This window comes from Salarias fasciatus, chromosome 10, assembly GCF_902148845.1.
Source record: "Salarias fasciatus chromosome 10, fSalaFa1.1, whole genome shotgun sequence".
In the NCBI taxonomy this organism is placed as follows: domain Eukaryota; kingdom Metazoa; phylum Chordata; class Actinopteri; order Blenniiformes; family Blenniidae; genus Salarias; species Salarias fasciatus.
Genome location: NC_043754.1, coordinates 4,717,967 through 4,734,663, shown reverse-complemented (window position 1 = coordinate 4,734,663; position 16,697 = coordinate 4,717,967).

Genomic DNA, 16,697 nt, shown 5'->3' with positions numbered 1-16,697 from the left:
AAAAAGGGTAACCGGGACATCGAGTGGACGCTGCAGAGGTTGCGCGCTTTCAAGGAAGCTAAGGCTGCACTGGCCAGTGCCACTCTGTTGGCTCACCCCGACCCAGCTGCACCCCTTGCCTTGACTTCTGATGCATCCGATTATGCCGTTGGTGCAGTTTGTGAGCAATGGTCTAAGGGAGCCTGGCAGCCGCTGGCCTTTTTTAGCAGGAGGTTGCGCGAGTCTGAGAGGAAGTACAGCACGTTTGACAGGGAACTCTTAGCCCTTTTCCTCGCCACATGCCACTTCAGGTTCCTGTTGGAGGGCCGAAGTTTCATGGCTTTTGTGGATCACAAGCCTCTCGCGTTTGCTATGGCTAAGACGTCCGAACCCTGGTCGGCGTGGCAGCAGCGGCATCTTTCTGCAGTTTCAGAGTTTACAACAGATGTCCGACATGTGGCTGGGAAGAACAACCTGGTGGCAGATTGCCTGTCTCGTGCCTGTGTCGCCACTGTACAGCTCGGTCTGGATTATACTGAGATGGCTGCAGACCAGCTGAGGGACTCCGAGGTGCAGGCATTGTGCACAGGCGAGTATAGTTTGGAGTTGCAGGATGTGAAATTTCATCACAGTGGGACATCCCTCCTGTGTGACGTCTCCATGGGTAAGCCCCGCCCTTTGGTCCCCGCTGTTTGGCGTCGCCGGGTCTTTGATGCTGTCCACTCGCTGTCGCACCCTGGGGTTAAAGCATCGGTCAAACTGGTGGGAGCCAGGTTTGTGTGGCCCGGTCTCAGGAAGGACGTCAAGGTGTGGACTTCTACGTGCATGGCGTGTCAGCGTGCTAAAGTGCAGCGTCATGTTAAGGCACCTTTGGTACTATTTACTATCCCCGAGAGACGGTTTGAGCATGTACATGTGGATCTGGTCGGCCCTTTTCCCCCGTCCCATGGGTTTACTCACCTCCTGACTATGGTGGACAGGACCACACGGTGGCCCGAGGCGGTTCCCCTGTCATCCACTACTACAGCCGATGTAGCCCGGGCATTCATTTATTCCTGGGTGGCGCGTTTTGGGGTGCCCTTGGACATGACTTCTGACAGGGGCCCTCAGTTCACCTCGGAGCTCTGGAACGCTGTGGCTGGGAGTCTGGGGGTGAAACTGCACTGGACCACTGCTTACAACCCGCAGGCCAACGGACTGTGCGAACGGTTTCATCGTTCACTGAAGGCCGCTCTCCGCGCATCTCTGGTGGACAGTGGTTGGGTGGACAGGCTGCGTTGGGTTTTATTAGGTCTGCGTTCTGCCCCCAAGGAGGACCTGCAGGCCTCTTCTGCGCAGTTGGTCCTTGGTCAGTCGTTGAGAGTCCCGGGAGAGTTCCTCACGGATGTTCCAGGTTTGGGTCCTGAAGTGGTTAGGAGGTTTGGGGACAAAGCGGGGGTTGGAGTTTTTTTGCCTGTGGCTGCGCACCATTGCCTCCCTCGGTCTTATGTCCCGAAGGACCTCATGTCTGCCAAGTATGTTTTCATCCGGCATGATGCACACCGCTCTCCCCTGCAGGCCCCCTATGACGGTCCCTTTCGCGTGCTCGAAGCGGGACACAAATCTTTTCTGGTGGAGATGGGGACGGGTCGGGACCGAGTTTCCATGGATCGTCTGAAGCCCTCTCACGTGCTTTCGTGGGATGACGTGGAGCTGGCTCGTCCTGCTCGCCATGGCCGTCCACCTAATTCCACTCGGAACAATGATCCTCTGTTAGATGCTGGCTTGGGGAGCGGTGTCATGACCCACATTCGCGGTGGTAGAGCAGTTCATGTGCCGGCAAGATATGTTTGATGGCTTGTGTTTAATATGTTTTGGTTTTTGTGTTTGCCTTTGTGTGTTCTGGTGGGGCCTGTGTGGTGCACATTATGTTTTAAGTGTCACACAAAAAGGAATTTATTTTGAAAAGACAGAAAATGTGGGTTGTCTTTCCGGGCGTTGGTGGGGATATAAGGTGTTGGTTCCGGGTGATGTCATGGCTGTTTGGCTGATTTGGAGCTCAATAAACGCCACTGAGACTCCAGCGATCCTGGCCTCTGGGCTTTCATCCTCCACAGTATCATAAATATGAATATCTATGGCTTGTTGGAAAAAAATTACATATATGAACTTCAGATTCTTTCTGTAAATTCTTACAACAAATGACAGCCTGCAAGAAAAAAAGTTCCAATCATAATGACCAGCAGGTGGCGGTAATGCAACCAACGGGATGCAAGCTGCCATAAAACGTCACAGAAGAAGAAGAAGAGAAGCATAACAAAAAACGGTGCCGCTGCGTCTCCGTATTGGAGACAGAACGGAGCCGGACCGGAGCCAGTGAGCCCGGCGTGAGGATGGTTGTAATAACCCAGCTTGTCCGGCGGCCAGCGGCAGCTTTTTCATCACATTTTTACTCGTCAGTTCATGATGTTCAAGATTTTGTTTTAGTTTTTGTTGTCAGTACCTATTAAATTTACGTTCTCGTCACAAATTAGTCACGGAATAAAGGGTCGTCAACGAATAGTTTTCGTTTAAGTTTTCGTTGACAAAATTAACACTGTAGGTGGTGCCCTGAGGTTACCTGTTGAAAATCAGATCCCAAATTCTTTAATTAATAGTTATCTTTGATAATCATTAATTATTACTGATAGCCAAATTTATTAAGTTGAAATTCTAATGTTAATGGTGCGGTTCCTGTGAGCCAAAAGAACATTAATGGCGGAAAACCCCAACATCAGTTTTTCATATCTGTTGGATGTTGTCTGAATCCAGACTGTATGCAACCGGATACAGCCTCCATAAACACAAGGCTCAGAAAGCAGCCACAACTTTTATACTCTTCCGCATACTTTTACATTAAAAACACATTCTAATACTGACAGTGACGGCTGCCACTCCTCAAACTTCTGATGTGTTTTTTGGAACGATTGTAAGTGATGGCATGTCCTTGAACACCTGCCAATTCAGGTACCTGTTAAGTTTACGAAGCCAAAAAATGCATTTAATATCATCAAGTAGTTTATTATGTTTGTTTTATTCTTCACCGACCTTGATTAACCTTCATGTCCTCCTCCCTTCTTGATGGCATGACTGTATAACCTGTCTCGATACCTCTCCACACCCTCCTACCTGTCTCAATGACAGTTTCACTCGACTTTTGTGACAAATACCAGCTGCTTTCCTTCCATTGGCCCTGTTAACATGTGAGCTTAAAGCGTACCTACGCTATTTTTCAATCACGTCATATAGGTCACAGAAGCCCAAAAACATAATATATAAGTTTGTTTACCCCAAATTCATCCTATGTTCGGAGTTTGAACAGTCTAAAAAGTGGCTCTGAGGAGCCCTCCTCCGAACAGCCTGATTTTCACAGCCTACTTTCCGGGATGCACTTGAACGCATCTGGCCACTACCACTCTCTCACACAGGATGGGGGCACAGTCAGAGGCACATTCCCTTGACCGTTTCAGCTAAAGTTTCAGTTTCATTTTCAAAAATGTGGTGTAGCAAGACAAGGAGGAAAAAGATAATTTTCAAATTTGAACGTCTTAATGAGGCTACGGCAACACATACTACTATAACCACCTATCCGAGGGCCCCCCAAAGGCTGGATCCTCTTCCGGGGGGAGAGTGGTGTTCCTCTTGTTGATGTAGACAAAAGTAAGATTTCAGAATTGCGTGTTTGAGTGTATATTTCCTTAAAAGTGGATTGCGCAATTGAGGGAGGTGACTGAATTTTTCACTTCTGGGGGATCATACAGAGGCTCTGGGAGGTAATATGACTGTAAAGACACCTTTTTAAAGTGAATTTTATGACATTATATGACTCCTTTAAACATTTGGAGTTTGATATCTTATGAAAGTTATTTGACTGAAGGCTTGACGTGTAGTGTTGAGTCATAGTTCATTTTAATATTCTCATATGGTTTTAGTTGCATTACAATGAAGGGTTTTAGTTAATGATGGTAAATGTGCATTATTTGTGAGCAAAACACTCTCAATAAAAGTAATTATTTTTAGAACTGAAGTGGGAATTCTAATTGCAGGTGTACTGTGAGAGATGCTTATGTAACAGAAATAATGTCAATAATGTCAACTGTGAGAGGGGTTAATTTGTAGAGAATATACAGAATTAAAACTGTGGATTTAAACATTGTCAGCCTATATGGTTCTGGATCAGTCCTGTAAAACCTTAAGTGGTTGGACCTGGAATGTACCAGAGACTGAGATTTATGAGCTCAAGTGGTTAAAGGTGCATTAAGGAGTTTTTCAACTTTAAAAATACTTATTTTCCACCATAAATGTGTCACAAATATTCAATGATGTGTACCATATGCCCTGACATATTCATTGCAAGTATCTCTAACAGCACTAAATTGTCACTTAAAAGTTGCAGTGCCGGTCCGGCACCAGAATTTTTTTGGGGAGAATTTGAGATGATGTGACGTAATGCACGCTCCCGCTGGCCTGATATCCTTAAGTTTCGTTTTGTCCGCCATTACTCCGCCAGACACTTAGCAGCAACAACTGAGCACTGTTGAGGATGGATCTTCCAGAAAGTAAGAAAAGACCGGCGTCTAGCACTGCCACAACTCCAGCACAGACCCCATGCAGGCAAAAGAAACTTAAATCTTACTCGAGCGCTACTTAAAGAGCGAGGAAGGTGTTTCTCTCTTCCGTGCACGTACGGGGGGGACCCAAAAGAAACCGGACTGTGGTTATAACTTTTTATTTTTTTATTTTCACATTTAATCAAAATGTCACCTTCAAAGTACTCTCCTTCGGCTTGAATACAGCGCTGCAGCCGGGATTTCCATTGCTCAATACAGTCACCATGCTCCTGCGTAATGGTCCCTTTAAGAGTGTTCTTCGATTTTTTTTACACCTCTTCCACGTCATCAAATCTCCGCCCCTTCAGTTCCATGTTCATTCTTGGGAAGAGACAGAAGTCACACGGGGCTAAAGTGAGGGAATACGGCGGATGGGGCAGCAGGGCCATGCCGTTTTTCATCAGGAACTGTTTTACGCGCAGAGCCCTGTGCGTAAAACAGTCCCCGCTCTCCCACAGCGCCGGCCGCTTCAGCCTGACCGCCTCCCGGAGCGCCGCAGCAGGAATGATCTTCCCAAACAGCCCTCCTTCGTCCTCCAGCTGCCTTTTCAGCTCCTGGCACATGTCCACGCGAGCCTGTTTCTGCTCCGTGGTTAAGAGGCACGGGACCATTTTGGGATTTTTCGAAGAAGGGGGCGGGACTGTAATAACATAAACACTGCGTGTGAGCTGCCTGTGTGTCTTTGGGAGGTGAAATTTTTCACAGTTATGCTTAAGGCTTTGCTACAGCGACATATAATGGCCAAAAGTCTGAAATCATTCTTGTTTTTTTTTTTTTTTTTTTATAACAGTCCAGTAACTTTTGGGTCCCCCCTCGTACATGGACGCAAGCCACAGGCACAGTGTTTCACTAAGCTGCAGTTCCGTCCAAGGCCTGCAGGGGCCGCTGTTTCGAATGAAACATGCAAACTCCTTAATGCACCTTTAAATATATATTTTTTGCTTCGCTTTGTTAGATTGCAAAAACTGAAAAACATACTTTTTCGAACTTGTCCTAGGGGTTTTGTCCAATCCACATGAAAATTGGCAGATACAGTCTTTAGTAGGGTCTGATCAAATTATCAAAAGAATTTTTCTCTCTCAAAATATACGCAAACAGTTCTTCACTAAACTTTGCTAGCTAGCTAGCTAAAGACAAACCTTGCATATATCGGGCATAGTAAATAATAATGCCACCAAACTTGAGATCCTATGTGACTCTAGGTGTATGAGCCAAATTTGGCAAAAATTGGCCACTCGGTCGCACTATAACTCATAAAAGCTAATTTTGACCTGTAACTTTCACCTTTTATATCACATCTTCTTAAAATTTATATCAACGTGTTCCTTTCATACAGTGGCATCAAGTGACATCAGCCACGCCCACTTCTGTTACTAAATCACTCCAAAACAGGGGAATAAACAGGCATAGTTCATGTTAGGTGTAGTAACCAATAAAGGTACAGTAACCAAAAGTCGCCACACGGTGGAATTGACTGTTTGTGAGCAGTATCTGTGGTGCAAGCTGGGTTTGTCTGTGTGAATTGACAGACTGCAGATTAGCAAAGCCCATGAATGAGTGGCTGATTCAAGTATGCTACATATGCTTTTGAACTTTTGGAAGGCTTTTCTTTCTTACTAATCCTATAGTTAAAGAACTAACTGTATAAAACTTCGCCAATGTATTTTTTGATTTTTTTGATCCAGCAAGATTTGGAAACTTTTTCTGTTAACCCATAATAAAGTCATTAAAGAACCAAACTTCATGAATCTTTTTGTGACAAAGAAGTATATGTTCCAATCACTCTATCAGAGAAAAATCAGAGTCATAGAAATGACTGGAAACTCAAGAGAGCCATGACATTATATTCTTTACAAGTGTATGTAAACCTTTGACCACCACTGTATTGTGTTTATAATGTCATACTGTCTTTTTCACTGAAAATATCAAAAACAATCTGTATGTCTGTTCAGTGACCTGACATGATTAAAACCAAGGAGCAAGTCATGGTAGGAACCTGGTGTCTGAAAGAGGTATGGAAAACAAGAGTTTGTTGAGGTTCGCAGCATCTTCTGCGTTGAACACAGGGAAAAGAAGACTTGATGGAGGCAGTGGAATGAACTTTCAGCCTGAACAGCGTATTTATTCCAGAAAAGCTTTTTTCCCTCATTTAGTACATTCTTCTTCTTCTTCTGGAACAGGACTGCTTGCAACCACAGCACAACTCACACGCGCCCCATGGTGGTGAAAACATAGCACTGCACATAAAACATAGCAGGAATACTGTACATACAAATCGAGTACATCATATAGTATCAGTCTCTTAACAGAGTTACAGTTAGTTAGTCATTTTCTTAATCTCAAACTGGGAAACTGAGGTGTCACGGCAGCATCACTGATCAAATAACATGAACTCTAAGTAATTTACTCTTTTCATAGTAGTTTATGTATGGTTAAAACGTCAGGGTTATCACCATAGAACTTATTTCACTTCTGTCTGAAGTCAGCCAGAGGCTGTGTTAACTTTGGTCAAAATTGGCCAGAGGGGGCGCAGTAAACAGAGACATCAAGTGACATGAAAGTTGATCAGATCTGCAGTACGTTTGGTGAGCGTGACGGGGGCCTTGTTGGTGAGGGTTAGACGTCGGCTTGTGTCCTGACGCCCGCCCTGAGCCTGGAGTCCCTTGTGGAAAGCTTCTGCGTGCTCGGCTGAGTCTGGGGTCCGAGTTGCGCGGGAGGCTTGGCCCCCTATCAGCACTGCTGGCAGTTCTGGTTATTATTATTATTATTCCAACACAGAAATAAAACAAAATTTGACTCCTAAACATGCTTCAAAACTCACCAAATTTGACAAGTACATCATGACTGGCAAAAAAAATTCAGAAAATTGAAAAATTTACACCTGAACTGCCAAAATGTGATCTCTCGTGCCACCTACATACACTAAAGTGGTATGAATGTAGCAATGTCGCAGAGAGGTCAACTCAACACTCACTCGTTCGTCTTGTCAAGACCTAAAAGTCATGCGCTAATATTCCTGACTTAATTTTTAAAAAGAAAAAAAAATTCCCCAAATTCAGTCCTTCGGGAAAAAATAAATATCTTCTCCAAGGGCACATGTTGCAGAGCCTTCAAAATACCATTTCATGACAGAGGAGAAGTGGCTCAACAAATACTCTGTGTAATTTTTTAATAAGTCACATGGTGTTAGCCTGAAGTCTATAATCCTCCAGTTTAATGGGAAAAAAAGCCTTGCGTTGAAAGAATTTGCATACATGTGGTCTCGAGGTCTTTGCCTCGGAATTAGTGTGGTGTGCTTAAGACAAACGATAACCCCCAACTGCAACAGTGGATGGATTGAGTGCCTTGCAGTGGAATTAATTTACCATACCATTTAATTTTTAAAAGTAACTCCTGTCACCTGGTAATCAAACAGTTCAGTTTGTTTGTTTTTTCTTGTTTTTCAGCCATCACAGGTTTGAAGAATCTATTGACATTTATGGTTTTTAATGAGGCCGTGAATCAGGTTTGGCAACATATAAAAATCACACCACACCCTGACTCAGATTATCACAGCTGCCATCATTCATTGTTTCTCAGTGTGACCTGAGGGGAAACCGAGGCAGAGGACGACTTGGAGACAGGTGGATGCTGAGGAGCTTCGGTTTTTACGGCTAAGGTCTGAATTCTTTCTTATTTTCTTTGTCTATGCTCATTGACAAACAGAACTGACTTTATTGATCATGCACAGGGTATTTCATGCTGGGTGTCTATGAAGAGGGTTTGAGTTAGACTGGTTTGTGTGGTTAAACTACAGAGAACTGTGATGCAGATAAAAGTATATTTCGGAAAGCTATTGACTCTCAGGGCATCAGAGTAGTTTGATTCATAAAACATCTTGGTGTCTCAGTTCTTCTGGTTTCCACAAGCTTTATCGAAAATAAAGAACGGTCTCTGTCTCACAGAGAGACACTTATGAAGATTCAGATTAACTTCTTGTTACCAGTTGTCTGAAGAAGACAAGATGTGTTTTGGACCAAACCTTCAGCTACATTGTAAAGCCTCATTGAGGTGTGCCAGTAGTTCACCACTTCTACAGAGCCCGTGATTCTTCCATGAAGGGTTCAGGATGATGTTATTCTGGCTCTTATCTCCATTCCTTTCTGTCTGGGCATGATTGTACCAGAAGCATTCACCTCCTGAAAGCATAATAATGCTCGGTCCAAGCATTACGATATCATGAAAAAAAGAAATATTTGTTGCTATCCATATATTCTGGACATTGTCTGGATTTTAAATCAAGGACCCTCAGAGTTAATGTGACCCTGAATTTGATCAGTTACATCAAAGTTCCACTGATAAGCATCCCAAAGCAGCCCTGTCTCCTCAAAAGTATGTTCAGAGATGACGAAACTGCATTCTCAAATGTGTTGCTCAGGAGATGGAATTTAGTCCCTTAATACGTTCATCTGTGAAAGATTTTTTTCCATCCATCATCACATTGGTTAGCACAGATTTAGCTTTTGCTTGACCATGTTAATATCTAAGAATTACCCTGTGTATAACCTGGCAAAAGCCATATTCACATGTGCAGCAACAAATTGCTTCACATGTCAATCGGAGATTTCACTCTGCAAATCCGTTCGGGGAAGGAGGGACTTGCTGTAGAACTATTCGCGTTCATTGGATGGAAGGACACAGTGCGCCCGCCTAACCATGTTTAGTTTCAGCCAATCACTGCAAAGAAAAAAACCTCTTGCTGATCGTTTTTCAAACATGCAATAGAGAATTCATCCAAAACAGATTTAATCACTATTGGGATATCCATTGTTTTCGTTAGCCATGCTTATATGTCCGTCACTTCCTGCTTCCGTCAAAGCTTCATGTCCTGCCCTAAATGACGCGCGATTGGTCCGACCGAAAAAAATTTGAGCGTGATTGGTCCGGCCGAAAAAAGTCTCATCCCAAGCACATAAGACTGGAGCGGTACAAGATGGATTCTCGTGGTGTGTGAGAACAAATACCGCGAGAATTCAGCTTGCCAGCAAGGTTATCATGTGTATTCTTCTGAAAGATATTTTATTTGCATAACTCTAAAGAGACAGGGCTGCCCAAACATCAATGGCTGCCTTCCTTTTTGTTTTCATAGGAAGGTGGCATTTGATTGGATGCAACTGAATATGAACCTCGTTAAACACATGAAGAAACCAATGACAACTAGTAATACCGGTTCTCATGCTTACTGTCAAGGATTTCCCAGAACCTGTAGTTCCTCCTTGATTCCCCTGTTCAAATGACTGGAAAAATGCAGGGGAGATTTAACGCATTCAAATCATGCCACTTTTTCTCTTATGAATGTAAATTAAATAACTATTATAAATCATGGGCTGTTGCTCATAAATGGGCTCATGATATAACATTTATGAACAATTTATTAGACAGATTAAGAAGACAGATGAGGTCTAATGATGCTCAGGAGTAAAATTATCTTTTCGTTGGAAGTCACAAAATTGCAAAAATTAGAGAATATATGGACATAAAACTTAATACAGTCTATTTTTTTGAGTGATGTAGTTTGTAGCCACTATCAAAATAAAGCACAATCCATGAAATTTCCCAGGATGGAATAACAAAATCATGAAGAATTCAATTAAATAAGTCACATAATAAAATACAACAATGAGTTATTCAGTTTATCAAGTAACATTCTCAGGTAACGAGAGGACGGTCGGCATTAGTGTTATCTTTCCCGGGCCGGTATTTGATCGTGTACCTAAAGTTTGCCAGCTGTGCGGCCCACCTTTGTTCCACAGCCCCTAGCTTAGCAGTTTGCAAATGTACGAGTGGGTTGTCATCCATTACAACAGTGAATATAGCGCCCCAAAGGTAGTCCTTAAATTTCTCTACCAATGCCCATTTCATGGTCAGAAGCTCGAGTTTACGCGAGCTATAATTTGAATCATTGCATTCAGCCAGATGTAAACTTCTCCTAGTGTACGCAATGATACGTTTGACCCCACCCTGTTCTTGTGCTAGCACAGCCCCCAGTCCTGTGTTACTAGCATCGGTGTAAAGAGTGAAGGGCAGGGTGTAATCAGCACAAGCTAAAATGGGGGCCACAATTTTGTCTTTAGCTGCTGAAAGGCTGTCTCACACTGGTCGTTCCACTCAACAGGTGGAGGGAGCCTCCCTCGGTGACGACTGATGCCTATTAAAAGTCCATTCAGGGGTTTAGCAATTTAGGCAAAATCTTTAAAGCTCCCATATTATGCTATTTTTCAGTCACGCCATATACGTCACAGAAGCCCAAAAACATAGTATATAAGTTTGTTTGCCCCAAATTCATCCTATGTTCGGAGTTTGAGCGGTCTAAAAAATGGCTCTGAGGAGCCCTGATTGGAACAGCCTGTTTTTCACAGCCTACTTTCCGGGATGCACTTGAACGCATCTGACCACTACCACTCTCTCACACAGGGTGGGGGGACTGGTTCAGCTTAAGTTTCAGTTTCATTTTCAAAAATGTGGTGTAGTGAGACAAGGAGGAAAAAGACAATTTTGAAATTTAAACGTCTTAATGAGGCTACGGCAACACATACAAAACTCTTCGCAAAGTGAAAACAAGCATCATATGTCCCTTAATCAGAGCAGCGTTTGCAAGCAGAAACACACACGGCATAAATGGAATTGTCCAGGGGCTGTGTCACTTGTCTGTGGCGGTGTCACCAACCTGGAGGAGGCGCGATTTGGGTTATTGACGTCACAAACCAGAGAAGGACAGGGTAGGACAGTGTCGTTCAGATTTGCTTCCTTCAACAAAGTTTGAATCCAAAAATTATTGAATATTCTTACATTAAATAGAAAATCATTTATAATTCAAACATTGGATAAATGTATCTATTTACATTTAACAACAGCGGAGGCAGACCCTCTACTGACAGCATATCCATAGTCAAAAACACTGGTTGTGAAAACAACAACTTCATGGATGCACAGAAAAATAACTCCGGGCACAGTCAAAGAAGATTTCCAAGGGTTTCTTATTTGTTGAGAGAGGTCTATGCTTTGTGACTGGAAGGATCAGGCTGATTTTTCTGACTATGCTGTATCACTTATCTGTCTTACAGAACCCAGCACAACTCAGATAGGATGCCGAAGGGGGTGAACCTAAAAGGCATCTTTACAAGTTTGTTGATCGTGGTGCTTTTAACACTCTTCCTTCAAATATTTTACCCCATCACCATCGCAGCTCTTCTTGCTGCAGCAAAAGGTAAGCTTCGTCACAGTTCTTATTTTATTTAACCTTGATTTAGACAGGTTTATTGAGACCCAGGCTCTCATTTTCTAGGGGAACCTGTTGGTAGCAGCAACACAAAGTAACAACCAAACAATGCGAAGAATACCTGAAAATGGAGAACATCAAACAATTGACATAAAACATTAAAATGGTGCAGGTATTAAGAGCAGATAGGTAATTAAGAACATGTGCAAACGGCTATAGATTGTCTCACTATTCATTGCATCACCAACTTAGTATCCAAGCGGAGACAAGGTGGACAACGTCAGTTCCTGCTGAAGTGTATTCCAGGTAGAAGGGGCAGAGTACGAAAAAGCCTTTTTGCCCAGTTCAGTACAGACTGAGGGGATGGTGAGTGTGATGTAGTCCAAGGAGCAGAGGCCATGATGGGACTGTTTCTGTGCCATGTATGTGGACAGATGGGGGAGAGGAGTACTGATACTAATAATGGATTTCTAGATAAAAACGTATCCGTGCATGGTTCTCTGTGCAGACAGAGAAGCCCAGTTCACCATACGTACAGAGTGCAGTGATGTGTGAGAGGTTTACAACCAGTTATGAATCTCGTGGCACCTTGATACACAGCATCCGAGCGATATAGGGAATGAGCAGAGGCATTCATATAAACAACATCACCGTTGTCCAGGAGTGGCAAGAACATGGCCGCGACAGTGCGTTTCCTGGCACTAAAAGAAATACAGGCTCGATTTCTAAAGAAGACTCTGAGCTTCAGTTTTTGCTTCCTCAGTAACAGGTCAATGTCACTTTTAAAAGAGAGACCGTCATCGACTGCAATGCCTAAGTGTTTACAGGTGATCACAAACTCAGTCAGGGTGTCCTAAGCAGAAAAACTACAGGGCAGAGAGACAGGCGCTTTCATTTTGTTAGAAAACAGCAGACATTTAGTTTTTCCTGCATTTAAAAGTAGCCTTAGGTCCAAGACTTGCACCTGAATAGTGTTAAAAGCAGACTGCAGGTCTGCAAACACACGAACAACTGATGTTGCATGACAATAGATGACTGCATCATCAGCATAAGGATGAATGGAAGAATTAACATTATGGCCCACGTCATTCATATAAATAGTAAAAAGGGTGGGCCCTAAAACAGAACCTCTGATACAACAATTAAGATGTTTAGGAAAGCAGAATAAAGACCATTTGACAGAACACACTGCTTATGACTGGACAGAGAAGCAACTGACAGTATGGTCTGACATCCCAGTGTTAGACAGTCCAGACCAGCAGAGGCCTCATTTATAAACTTTGCTAAAGCACAAAGCAGGGTCTTAAAGATGTGCACTTCATTCAGGATGCACTCATGCTGAGTACACCGGTGCTGAGGGCAGGCAATCCTGCAGCCGTGCTGCAGCAGGGATAATGTTCGCTGTGACTGATGAAGGTAGTTGTACTTAACAAGTTTTATGACACATGATCATAAATATCGACAGAATAAAACACTCAATGATAGTACATCAGCTGAAGATCATGGGGGGGGGGGATACATATTACTTCAGCCTTGACTGCGTCTGTCAGAAAATTCTCTCTGGGCAATGCGTTGATCTAACGACAACTAAGTTAGATCAGTGTACAGGAGCTGAAAGAGGCACAATGGTAAATCTATGTCTGCCATCATGCATGAGCTCATCATCTTTATTTTGCGTCTTGAGCAGATTGTAGCAGAGGGATGTCGACTTTCAGGAATATCCTCCCGAGCTGGAACAAGGACTGCACTAAACATGTCTACGTTCGGCCTCCGCCCTGGTCCGACAGCCTGCCCACCATCTACACCATCACTCCTACTTACAAAAGATATGTGCAGAAAGCGGACCTGACACGCATGTCCAATACTCTGCTCCATGTGGCCAACCTGCACTGGATCGTGGTCGAAGACTCTAAAAAAAAGACCACTTTGGTTCAAGATCTCCTCAAAAAAACAGGGCTGAACTACACCCACCTCAACGTCCATATACTGCAGAAGCTTACTTCAAAAGGCAGCGGGCAGAGAAACCTGGCTTTGAAGTGGCTACGGGACAATATCAGCGTAAATGACAGCAATGCTGGCGTGGTTTACTTTGCAGACGATGACAACACATACAGCCTGGAGCTGTTCGACGAGGTGAGGTGACTTTAAGAGGGAGCAGAACAATCTGTGGGTTCTCAGCACAACATCTCACAACCACAGCACTTTCATGATCTTTTCTGTCACTTCAGCTGATCTTCCCAAACTGATTACAGCCTGTTGTTGGGTGCTTTGTTTGAGGCCAGCTCTCTGTTTCAAGGGTCAGACTCAAACAGTTACTGCTCTGACTTTGTCTCGTGAATTTCCCCTGTCTGTCTCAGCCAGCTGCTGCTTATATGCAGGAAGAAGAAATCAGTTACTTCATAGCAAGAGTTTACAATCAGTGTTCAGAGCCGTCCTACCCCCATGCTATACCTCGTCTCTATTTCCAACAGCTTGTAGTGCATCTGCAACACTAGATGATGAACACCCTACATCTGCTGAGATAAAACAGCCCTCAGCACAGTTTGATCCGTCAGTCTGCAGGGTGAAAGAGAGAGACTACTGTACAGTCTGCACCATCAAGGACTTGAATTTATCATGTTTTCTTCTGCCTGCTCCTGGTGCATCAGCATGAACTTCCCAAAAGTTGGGCCTATACAAGCTGTGTTATGAGACTATCTTCCAATAGTTTTATATTATACAATAAACACTGTGTAGACAGGATAAGTGACCATGATGTTTGTCCAAGAATCTACACGGTGAATTAAGAAATTGTGAAATAATAAGTCGTGAAGTTACTTTTCAAGTGGAGCAACGAGCAAAGTCATCTCATGACTATTTACAGAAGTAATGAGTAACTAGAAACAAATTACTTTTTTGAGTAACTACCCCAACATTGTTTGACACATTTACCATTTTGAAGCACTCTTAGTCAGGCCAGTGTGTGCTGTCAAATGTGCAGCCCCAGCATTGACTCTGTCAGCCAGTGTCATTCATAATGTGAAAATGAATGATCAACTGAAGGATGTTCAAGCTCTGTTACAAGTTAAGCTAGCACAAGGACATAAGCCATGCCATGTTTCTAAAGTGACGCTTAATTTGTAGTAGGGACGTGATAACATTTTTGTGAAGCTTACATGCTTGTGATATCCATGGATCAAAGATAAAGTTTCAGCAATTTGACAGAGAAGTGGGAATAGATAGGACTACCACAGAGTTGACGGAGATGTTGGTGTTGCTCGAGCGATAAGGTGGATGGCTGATGGAAAAGTTATCGAGGTTCTCATTAGGCCGAACGATGAGATCGATGAGCAGCAGAGTGTATGCGATTCTGTGGTGGACTATAGAGGCTACACAAATAAACAAGGCTTTCTCGTTGAAGTCATGCATTGGCTTCATATGCATTGTAGCAGCAGTGCAGGTGACATAAATGAGCGGTTTGGAATTTCACAAGTCCAACTTTATTCCAGGAACACAAACACATCACAAAAGCAGCATTTTATGCAGCCGCAGTGCCATCGCTCAAATCACAGAGCCCGGCCAAAGCAACACAATAAACCCTGAATAATATAACTGCTTATGGAACAAAGCAACAACTCAAGAACAATAACGCAATCGCTTTTGAACCAAGGAAACAACCCAACCCTAGAACATCTCTCACAATGCCTTTCGGCCAATCACTCCAGGCCGCCGCAACAGTATGAACATGATGTCAGGTTGTCTCAGGTTGTCTCAGATTGGGAGTTCTCCAGGAACAGGTTGGAAGAAGATCATCAGAGTTCAGATGTTTTTATTGGTTTCCTGGTCACAAGCGGCACTGAAGTGCCTTTCCAGGCCTCTCTCCAAACAGCACAAACAACCCCCGTACTTCACTGTCGCCGCTCCTTTTGAGTCCGAGACGCTACTGTGAGTGAAAAGAAGAGAGATGATCAATAGTGGTTAGTCAGTGGTGTTCTCCAGCACTTTCCCTGAGCCACCTTTACTAACTCTCCCCCACAGCTGAGCCTGACCACGCCCCACCTCCACACATGACAATGAAAGCTGTCCAAACTAAATATGTTGCTGAGTAGACAGCTCATCTTGACATTGTGATCAAACTTGATTTTTCTACTGTGTCCAGCTTTTCAGCTGTACTGACTCAGGAAACTGAGTTGATCTGCTTAAATCCTTTTCTTCATTGGATTCAGTGCATCATTTCCTGCCTCCTCATCCCTTCCTCTCTCTTTTGCCATGGTTTATGGAATGTAACACATATTAGATGATTGACTTGTATTTCTATCTCTGTTTTATCTTTCAGATGCGCTACACTAAAAAAGTCTCCGTGTGGCCGGTGGGCTTTGCCGGTTCTGTGCGCTATGAGTCCTGCAAAGTCAATGAATTGGGCAAAGTGTACGGCTGGGAGGTTAAGGCTTCCCCAAATCGAACCTTTGCCATCGACATGGCAGGATTTGCAGTAAACCTGCAGCTGATTCTGTCCAAGTCCGACGTTAACTTCAGACTGTTTAATATATCACATGGAAAACAGGAGACCAGGTTTTTAAAGGATCTGGTCACTCTCAGCGACCTGGAGCCGAAAGCCGCGAACTGCACCAAGGTAAGAAAAAGACGGTTTCAGCCTGATTTACGTCTCATAAATGACAATATTAGTTCTTGGCGTCATTCAAGGTGCAGTGTGTAGAAGTGGTTACTGACACCCCACTCTGGTGAGGTGGAAAATTACCCGAGAGTCAATCAATCCAGTTACAGTTGATAGATTAGAAAGCCCATTAAAGTAAATTCGTGTTAATAGCAGCTTTTGAGATACTGTCACTGAT